This window comes from Uloborus diversus, chromosome 2 (assembly GCF_026930045.1).
Source record: "Uloborus diversus isolate 005 chromosome 2, Udiv.v.3.1, whole genome shotgun sequence".
NCBI classification, from domain to species: domain Eukaryota; kingdom Metazoa; phylum Arthropoda; class Arachnida; order Araneae; family Uloboridae; genus Uloborus; species Uloborus diversus.
Genome location: NC_072732.1, coordinates 179,589,000 through 179,599,939, shown reverse-complemented (window position 1 = coordinate 179,599,939; position 10,940 = coordinate 179,589,000).

Genomic DNA, 10,940 nt, shown 5'->3' with positions numbered 1-10,940 from the left:
AATACTTCAGTCTTTAAATGCTTCCAAATGAGTTCACTGAGCCTCCTACTTTCTCAAGCGTAACCAAAGATAGTTTTGCGTTTTTTAATATTTCAAAGTCAAAACGTTTTCGTAGAGAGCTCCCGATGCTTCCCTGTTCCATTCATTTTACAAAAGGTAGACTAAAATTGCGTTTCTAAAACTTACCACTTCGTAGAATTTCTGGGAAGAGCCCCCGTCATTCTATTGCAAACAAAGATAGACTAACATAGACTTCAATTTTGGAAAGAAAAAAAGTTACAAAAAACAAAATCGTGGGGGAACTTTTCCGTTTACTCTAACGTAACTAAAAATTGTAAAACTGTGGTTTTTGACATCACCTTTGAAATTATCGCTTGGAAGGGAACTCTAGAACCCTTCTCGCTATTTTTTTTCTCCTTGGGCCTATATAGATCAACCCATTTCGAAAAATTTCCGGGGAGATTTACCTGATCCCTCCCTTTCCTCGTGTTCTTTCTATGTTGTCAGAATAGAAGCCTAAATATGTGCTTTTCAGACTCATAACCATTAGTATACTTCTTTCAAAGCCCATAAAAAATGAGTCTGTGTTAGCTTTATTTTACGTTTAACAATTTTCTTTTTTTAGAACTTTAAAACTTGATTTAGACACTTAAAGGAATATAGGAACTAGCGGTAGATTAATGTCTTGCTCGACTCGGAAGAATCGAGATCCGACATTGTTTAATTTAACTTTTTTATTTGCAGAGGTGAGCCAAAATATTGTTTTGCCGACCCGGGCCAAAGTGAGCCAGTCCGCCCCTGTATATATATATATATATATATATATATATATATATATATATATATATATAAAGTAAGCTATAAAAGGAAAAAAAAATGAAGGTTTCCCACCATTGGAGGTCACGTGATTTTATTTTCTAGGAAAATTGACTGCTAATTTTTTGTAGTTTTTTCTACTAGACACTTTTTTGTACCTAAGTTAATTACAAATGCACTTTAAGCGATGGTTTTTACTGTTCGCGAATGTTTAATTGATGTGTCGTATTTTAAGATAACTCTAAAGCTTTAATTTCGTTCATAAACTGAAAATTCAAGCGGCAAACGTGCTTCAAACATTTCTAATCATCTATATAGAAATGATTTAAGATCCTCGGGTCCTAGTTAGGGAATTCACAGACTAAATGTACATGAGCTTTTAACTTTGAAGTAATTCTATAAGCTTTCTGGGTTCGGCTTGTTATACAGAACTTTTTTTTGAGCAGCATACTACTAACTACTTACACACAAATTTCCACTATATTTAATTTCTGAAAGCCTTATTTCGTTTTTTGCGTAATGTCAGTCTTAAAGCAAACGAGACGATTTTAAAATCTTTATTAACTTAAAACATATACATAGCTTTGAAAGCTAATTCTCTTTATTCGCCCGCCATTTCAGTATTAGTGAAAATGGCGACTACGCGATAAAAATCGTATTGTGTTCTACACTTCGCGAAGTGCGAACCCGTAACCACTGTTCAGCGTGATTTTCGTCGAGAATACCATGGTGTTGAACCTCTTCTCCCGAAAAGCATTAGAAGATGGTACAAACAATGAAAAGGCACGGGTTGCTTATGTAAGCAGTCGATGCAGGTAGGCTTGCAAAAGCTTGGGACGAATTTGACTACGTGTTGTCAATAGAGGTGCGACATCGATGGCAAAACATCGATGTTTCAGAACATCAATGTTTTAAAACATCGATCTTTTTGTCAATATTTAACATACATTTTTCAATATACTACACTACAAACTTACCTAGATGATAAATCTCTAACAAATGTTTCTTACTGGTCAGGGAATTCCTTTGGCATTGCGTCTAATTTAAGCAATACGAAAGAATACGAACCTATTGAAACTACTGAACTGCAAATCATGAATACAATTTAATAGGAATAATTTCGCAACATCTTGGTATTATAATAAAACAAAAAAGATAATAAGACTTGCAACAATTAATACAAGTTAGTTAAATCTGCGAAAAAATATATCATATCACTTACAATCAGTTGTATGATGAGAAAGAGTTGTGAAAATTATATTAAAAGTACAAAATTAATTCTGACAATGATTATTAAAAGCAAGAAATATGTTTTTGTACCGTTAGTGCTATATAATTAAACACAAATTGTGAGTAATGGTGGGACAGCATGTTGGGGTAGACGCAGTGGCGATACAAGTGAGGGGGGTCAAGGGGGTCATAACACCCCCCCACTACCCGCAACAGAATGTTTGCTCGAAAAAATAAAAAACTTGTGTGAAACCGTAAGAAGTGTATACAAGGAGGGGGGGGGTTGACCCCTCCCCCCATCAAAATCTGCGAAAATACTTTGTAATCTGTTTCAAGGCTCATTGCGTTTGAGTAGTGAAACTGACTGCTTGAAAAAAAAAAAGCCGGACCGAAGCTATAATAAGAAAGAGGAAATAGTTCTCGATTTTTATTTGGGGGGGGGGGATTAACTGTCATTTTTCTATTTATAGCATATGTATTTAAAATATGTAGACAGTAAAAATAGCTTTTCTTGAGACAGTTATTAGTTTGCGGCGCTGGGCTCAGGAGTCAGTATAATGAAAAGTAACAAAGAAGTGCCTGACGCCCGTTTGCTTTTTATAAGCAACAAATTTAATCAACGATAGTTTCTGTAAAACCATATCCAAAGCTTCAATCGATAAAACATTTGAGTCCGTAAATGTTTTTTTTTTTTTTTTTTTAATGTAAAGTCTTTATAGATTAGAATTTCTTTTTGCTGTAATTTTTAAATGGTTCAGTTTTTATTCGTGCTGAGTTTATTTTTAAATGTGCTGTAAATAGTTTATTAGTTTAAATCAGTGTTTAGGATTTATTATGATGCAAGAATTTGAGTTAGCACATTATACATAGATTCTCGCAGGGGTGCCCACCTAGGCAGTGGCGGATACAAGGGGAGGGTCATAGAGGTCATGACCCCTTCTCCCCAAAACGTCGACAATATTATCCGTTCGCATTGTATTCAAACACTTTATGGATAAAATGTAAATGATTTCAGTTTTTGTTTCAGTTTTTGAATTATTTTTATTGAAATGCTACTTCTCTAAATTGTTTATAAAATGTATTCGTGAGGATTTTGTCCTATTAGGTTTGTCCCTTTTGTCCTATTAGGCTATTTTCCTGTCCGATGTGGTGTTTTTTAAATACCTAAGCAGTTTCAGAAATTTTTCCTACCAAAAACCATAAGTTTATTCATGGAGGAGGGGGGAGGGTCACTCTTTAGCATGAACCCCCAAAAATGTTTATTCGTATCCGCGCCTGGGTAGACGATAAGTAACTCCCCCTATTTGGTGTTGTCTTTTCGCTGACTATTCCACCAGGTAGAGAAAAAAATCTTTCCGATGAAACAAAAGTCGCCATCACTATCAAATACTTCGATACAACTTTAACAGTTCTTGAATTTTTACAGTTATAATATTCACCGTAGTAATATATAGGATTCTATTTAGTTTAAGAATTGGAGCCTTAGAATCCACTGTAAATTCTGGCAACAGATTACCAGACTACCAGTGTCGAGTTCTTCCAATAGCTTTGACCTATTCCTCACCCTCCAGTTATCTTTTACCATTTTGTAGTGATATTTTTAAAAAACATCCTTTACACAGAAAAATCGATCTTTTTATATGTGCGCAAATAAATGAAATTTTTGGAGCAATACCATAAGTAAACTTAATTACCTAGCGAGAAAATTGGAGCAAATTTTACTATAATTTTCAATTATAATACAAAAACATCAACATGGAAAAAACATCGAAACCAAAGCATCGATATACCGAAAACATCGAAAGTAAAACATCGATGCTAAAAGCATCGATGTTTTAACAAAAACATCGATGTTTCCGAAACATCGACATCGATGTCGCACCCCTACTAGACAAATCCAGTGCATTCAAAGGTGGCATATTGAGCATTTTAAATTTTGCATGTAAAAAAACTGTAATATTATCCATGTGATTTAAAACTCACCTGCAGTGTCTTTTTTCAGTAGTTTTCGTAATATACGCATTTCAAATCGGGTTATTTTTTTTGACTATTCCGTGTTACTACTGCGGTTCCCAACCTGGGGTCCTCAAAGTTGAAAAATGAGATTTTCCGTGGCATATAAATAAGTACAAAGATTGTGTAGTTTGGATCCTCTTCTGGTCACAAAACAAAATTATCAACACAATTTCATGTTTATCAAGTTTGATTAACTACATATAGCCTGCAATCGTTAAAGAAAACCTAGTGGATTGGAAATTTTTGTTTTGGGGTTGTAAATTAGGATCATGACTAAAGTATATGCATCGAACGAAATTGAATCAAATATTCACCAAATTTTTGAAAAAAAGCAATGTTTAATGAAAAGAAATAATTGGCTAAGTATTGTAACAGATCCGGTGCGACTTCAACTTTCTTGAAAGGACGACTCAGTTCTTGATAAAAACACAAGAGCTTTATTTACACTATGTACAGGAGAAATCGTTAACAACTGCTAAATTAATCATCAGCAGTTAAACAAATATCACTCAACACCGTAAACTCAACGGTTACACACGTATTTACTTCCAAATACGAAAACAACACAGCGAAATGCTTCGCTATAAACAGAGCAAATCCGCTCTCAGTTCGAAATCTGAATCGAAACTCTACTGTTTATCCATCGCTAACGGCTTATATAGACACCGAAAAGAAATTTCTCAAATATTCCACATGCTTCTGTAAAGTAGTAGACCGTTATCAAATTTTATCAATAAACAAAAAATAGGGGGATCGTATACTTCAGCTGAATGTATAGGGGTTGTACATTCATTATGGGAAATTATTTACAGGTTACGTTACCACAATAATTACTATTTACAGAATTTGTAATAGTATTGTTTTTTAGGTTTGGGAGTATTTGCTATTAATGTTACCCACTTTACCCCTTAAAAAAACTTGGAAACCGCTGAGTTACAAAACATTTTTCTTTTTTATTTTATACTCTGTGCAAATTCACCGAATAAATTAGTAAATCAGGAAACGTCTCCCCTATAATATTAATTAAATGGTAATTGTATGAGATTAGAATAAAAAAGAAAAAGAGCTACATGTTTTTGTGCAATGTTCTTAGCGAACGTATACTTTAACACTCTAACAAACTCATTGTGAGCGTAATTTATTGTTAAAAATATTTGTTAGTTAGGGTTTGATTTATATCGACCCAAAGCCAAAAGCAAGCATTATACTTGTCGAAACGATCGCCCATTTTCCATGAAATCTTTTTGCTTTCTCATTTGTTCTCCTCGCGTAATAAATATATATTTTTTGCCGCCTTTTTGTAATTGAAAGTAAGGATAAAAGTGGACAGTGTTTCAGATTTCAATTAAACTTAACACGAAAAGCAACATGCATCTCATTATCAAAATTTATATCTTCAACATAAAGAAAGTCGTGTCAAAATCATGAATTCTAATTATAGTAACGAGAACTTGACCATCATTTTGAATAACTTCCAAGTTGTTAAGATGAAAAAAGAAGAAAAGAAAACTATCAAGCGAATAGTTAGCATATCAATCATAGCCACTCGAAGTGTTCTTGAAGTTCATTAGGCATTCCTTTCACAACTCATAAGAGTATTAATCAATTTTCTAGTTTTCTGTGTGCTGGAAGATTCGAAAAAAGAATACCTTGGAAGAATGTATTAGGATAGAAAGATAGGAGGAGGTTGTGATAATACTCTTTTTAATAAGAGCAATAAATTTCGTCATGATTATAGCAAAAAGTTAATTAATTTACCCTTTCAAGTTTTCTACCTACATATTATTACACTGTAGCATGCTCTATATGATGATCTACGCGAAAGCAGTAGCGTCACTGCGATGGGGGTAGGGCTGCCCTGATTTACACCCAAAGCATATTTAAGAATTTATTTAAAAAATATATATAAATAATTTAATTCTTGAAATCTCCTCCTAAATTATCATATACTTACTCTATCAAATTTCGGTGAAAATATACAGGGTCACCGAGAGCCATGGCGGGCTTCTTGTATCTCAGTTTTGTCGGCGGGCTCCCCTTTTCCCCATAAAACTTATCAAAATCGTACTACTCTGATTCGAAGCCGGGCCTCTTCAAAGGACACGTCTCTAGTTTCCGACTAGGCTGGCATGGTCTCTTGTCGGTCTTGAAAATAGAGGCTCAAACGAGGAAGGACACCTAAAAAAGCGTCTAGGACAAATTTTACACATTTAAAATTGTGTTCATAATTTAAACTTGTCTTTTATTTTGAACTATCATCAAAACAATGAAAATAAGTTGCTTCTAAAATTGCACGAAGTTCATGTATAGGGGAGGGTAGCCCAAGGCGGGTAGGTTTTCAAAGAATGCTCGAAAGGTTTTGTTTTTGGATTTTTATCGCATTAATTTCGGTTTTATTTCCTAGTAGGGTTCTCTAACTTTAAAATAAAATAATAAATTTTTGTATTATTTCAAACCCAATATTTTTTTGTTATCAAACATTACAAACACTTGAAAAACCCGCTTTGTCCTACAAGGAGCCCCAAAGCAGGTAAGCTTAAGTAATTGCGATTTGGTACATTTTCCAATTAAATATGAATTAATTAATGATTAAATTAGTTGACTAGCTACCTGCCATAATAAAAGAAATATATATAAAAAAATTATACCTACCCAATTTAAAGTCAGTACATTTGTTTATAAAACATTAAGAATTAACTGATTAAATCAATAGAGTAAATAATTGCCACCACAAAAATAACTTTTTAAAGTTATACTTATCCAATTGAAATAGAAAATCTAAGTCAGCACATGGGTCAAGAAATTATAAATAAATACATGATTAAATCCTATACTCGCTTTACCCGACCCGCTTTGCCCAAAAGCACGTTGTTTATTTCAATAATTATAACCTTAAATTATTAATTACAAAAAACGGAATAACCATCGTAGTTTGTAGGTGGATGGTGTCAGAATAACGTAATATTATTGACAATCAAGAAAATAAGCTGGTCTTTGACTAATCTTAAGTTACAAAACTTCATTATTTTTTAGAAATGCATCATTTTCTTAAATTTAAGCCTGGTTGCGCCATGCCGCTTCACTGCTGCTTTAATGGGACAGATTAAAATTTGGGAGGGGGGGGGGGTCGGGTAAACACGACATACGTATGCATCGCCGCTGACACACCACGCGGGGGCATACAAAGGCCTACCCGCTTTGGGCCACCCTCCCCTACGTTATACATTTTTTGGAGGTGGGAAGAGGGAACTAGAATTTGAATTATAATAAGGCATATAAAGACGAACATGTGGCAAATTCGACTTGTTTGATTTCAAGTATCTTTATTTACAAAATACTAACTTTTATTTAACACCCTGATTTTTTTTTTTTTTTTTTTTTTTTGAGCAATCACGATTGCTTATTGTTCTCACTTGACAGTCCTTGATGTTCCGGTTCCTTTTTCAGCTTGGACCAGGCCTGCAGCACCCCCGGCGGCGGCGCGGCTGCTCCTGACCACTGTCCCCCGGAATCCACTTTTGCTGGGCGGTGGCCTCCATGTTCTACACACGCATGCTCATACACCCTTGCCTACACGCACGCGCCTTTACACACACACACACGCCTACGTGCACACTCGTAAGCCTACACACACACGCACACAACTATATACCCGTAAGCACTCAGGAGGAGGGACATGCTTGGGCGAGTAGCCATTTCTAGAAACAATAACTCTAACCAGTAGAGTCTTGTCGCAACTCGTGATTGCGAAAAACATAATTTGAATTCAAAGTTTCAGAGTTCAAATTACAGTTTTTTTTTTTTTTTCAACATCAAATTTGAGTTGGATAGTGTCAAAAAATTCTGTAAGGCTTTTGAAAATGTTTTACTCGAAATTTCTGAAGAAGGCTATCAAACCTTGAAGGTATATGCTGATTTTTATTCGAGCTAAAGCAATCAAATGCAATTACGATGCGGATGAACTTTATGAGAGGCATGGAAAGGAATGATATCAAAAATAACTGTTATTTATTTATATTTATTGGTTTGGTTTATTTGTTTCAAGCTGCATGTGGCGGGTTATCGACCTTTTGCCAGTGTTTACTTCATCTAAATGTCGGGTATCTTGCAGAAGTTCAGATCAATAATCAGAAGTACACGGGCCCCTCCTTCTGTTTGGGAATACATTTCCTGGTTGATGTTTTCTTAGATGATATGCCACAACTTCAAACATAGTTATATTTTCATTCGTTAAACAAAAGCTTTCCAGTTGCCCTTCCCAATTACAAAAAAAAAAAAGAAGATGTTTTTGAAGTATTCCGCGTAAAAGCAAGGCATGTACTCCTCCACGTAAAAGTTCGAATACAGGAGCGCCCGATGGGAAGTCACGGGAGGTCACTGCGACCTTCCAATTTCCTTATTCGGCGAATTTTGTATGACGATTAGGCAAAATTTGGAGTTATAGGTTCGATGCATACTAGGCACAAACTACGCATCTAACCTTTGTGCAAGTTGAAAAATAGTGCGAAAAACTGCTTTATGTCTTCAGTACTAGTTCAGAAGAAACGTTTACATGATAATCACATTCATGTATTTCTAAATTTGGGAAATACATTCACTCGTAATATATCTGATGTAGAAAACAACCTTTTACCATATGTGAATTTTCCTTAATTAGTGAAACGTAAGTAACCGTTAAGTCAGAAAACACCCAAGTGTCCCTTGCTTTACTGTTATTCTACTAATCACAATACGCACAGTATAAGCAACACTAAAAAAAAAAAAATAAAAAAAAAAAAAAAAAAACACACACACACACACACACCTCTAATTTGTTTCGCAATCACGAGTTGCGACAAGACTCTACTGGTTAGAGTTATTGTTTCTAGAAATGGCTCCCCCGCCCAAGCATGTCCCTCCTCCTGGGTGCTTACGTGTAGATAGTTGTGTGCGTGTGTGTGTAGGCTTACGTGTGTGCACGTAGGCGTGTGTCTATGTGTGTAAAGGTGTGCGCGTGTAGGCGACTGTGTATGAGCATGCGTGTGTAGGACATGGACGCCACCGCCCAGCAAAAGTGGATTCCGGGGGACAGTGCTCAGGACCAGCCGCGCCGCCGCCGGTGGACGGTGGTGCTGCAGGCCTGGTCCAAGCTGAAAAAGGAACCGGAACATCAAGAACTGTCAAGTGAGAACAATAAGCAATCGTGATTGCTCAAAAAAAAAAAAAAAAAAAATCCAAAGCGTTCTTGAAAATTAATGGGCTGCTATAGTGTGCGCAATTTCAGCCAGTAACAGAAGAGTTTTCCAATTAAAGTCAGTCAACCTTTCTGAAATTATCCTGGTTTGTTTCTTAAAAAAAATATTTAAACCTTCCCAAGAAAATCCAGTTTCTGAAATAAATCAGGCGCTTTCACAGAAAATATAAAAATGTTTATGAAAATAGCTTTTTGCTATCCTGATTTACCGAGAAAGCAAATATGGCAGAAGCTAAGGAAAAATTGCATGCAAATACTGAAGAGGCTTATTTGTTGGTAATCCCTCCAAAGCTGCAATATGCAGAGATTGCATATCGGACCTGTTTGAGGTTCAGTTTTGGGGTTCAGTCAATCTGAAGGCCCGTATCCGAACTATAGGCGAAATCTGTACTAATAATATAAAGCAGTAGTTTGTTTGTTTGAACGCGCTAATCTCAGGAACTACTGCTTCGAACTGAAAAATTCTTTTTAGTCCATTTATTGAAAAAGGCTATTGGCTATTTTTTTAAAAATCAGATTGACCGAAATATTTGTAATTGCAAATTAAATGTTTAATTAACTGTTTAGTTCTATGAAATCCTAATAGATGGTGGGGTAAGTAAACTCTTCGAGAGGGCGCTGGCAGACAGTGTCGATAGCTGCGTGGAATCATGCCCATGCTACGCTGCTGTGATTAGCAAATAGATTTTTGAATGCGGTATTTTTTCTCGATGTTCAGGTACATAATTTGATTTTGTAGGATTTTTCTATTTGGTTTTGTTTTCCTTACTTCAAAACTACTGTTAATATTTTTATGTGTTTTGGCGAATAATTTTAAATTCGAAAGAGACTTTAACTGGTCTTTTGAAAAAAATGTGAACGTATTTTAATTGAAGAAAAATGATCATTTCCCATCAGAAGGGAAGCGGGGGGGGGGGGATTTTTTTTTTTTTTTTTTTTTTTTGTTCAACTGACTTTTCTTAACTTAGCACGGACATCGCCGTGCGGGTACTGCTGGTACTAATAAAGAAGCTGAATATATTTGCCCTATGGTGAGTAAAGATGCTTTTCACAACAGTGAAAAGTCTACATTTATGAAACTTATAACAATTCCAAAAACGTTTGTGCTATTATACAGTGGCTCCCAAAAGTGTTCGTACACTTTGAAATTTTTTAGTAAAACTAAAATAACTCAAAACTGAACTCGAATATGAAGTCCAATATTTTTTCACATGATTCCTATGTCATTCTAAATACAACCAATTGATTTTTTCAAAATATTGATGGATCTTATTTTTGAAATGGGTCAGAAAACGAAGAGACAGAGAAATAACACGCCACAAAAGTCATCGTACACTCAAATATTTTCAAATAAGTTCATGATTAAAATTATCATATGCCGTTTTATTTATATTTTTGCATTGTGTTGACCCTTATAAGTCATTTGGCTTTAATTTTTTGTTTATTTATTCCTTAATATATTGCTTATTACTGTAAAATGGCGGGTATTCGTAAAAAACCGCAAACACCATTCAAAATTTGAATTTTTTTCCCACAGTAGTGGTAAATTGGTTTGAAATGTCTCTAAATTAGTTAATTTATTTCATTCTATTGTAAAGTGCTTGATAAAATGCTTTAAAGAAAGGAATTGCACCTAAAACAAGGT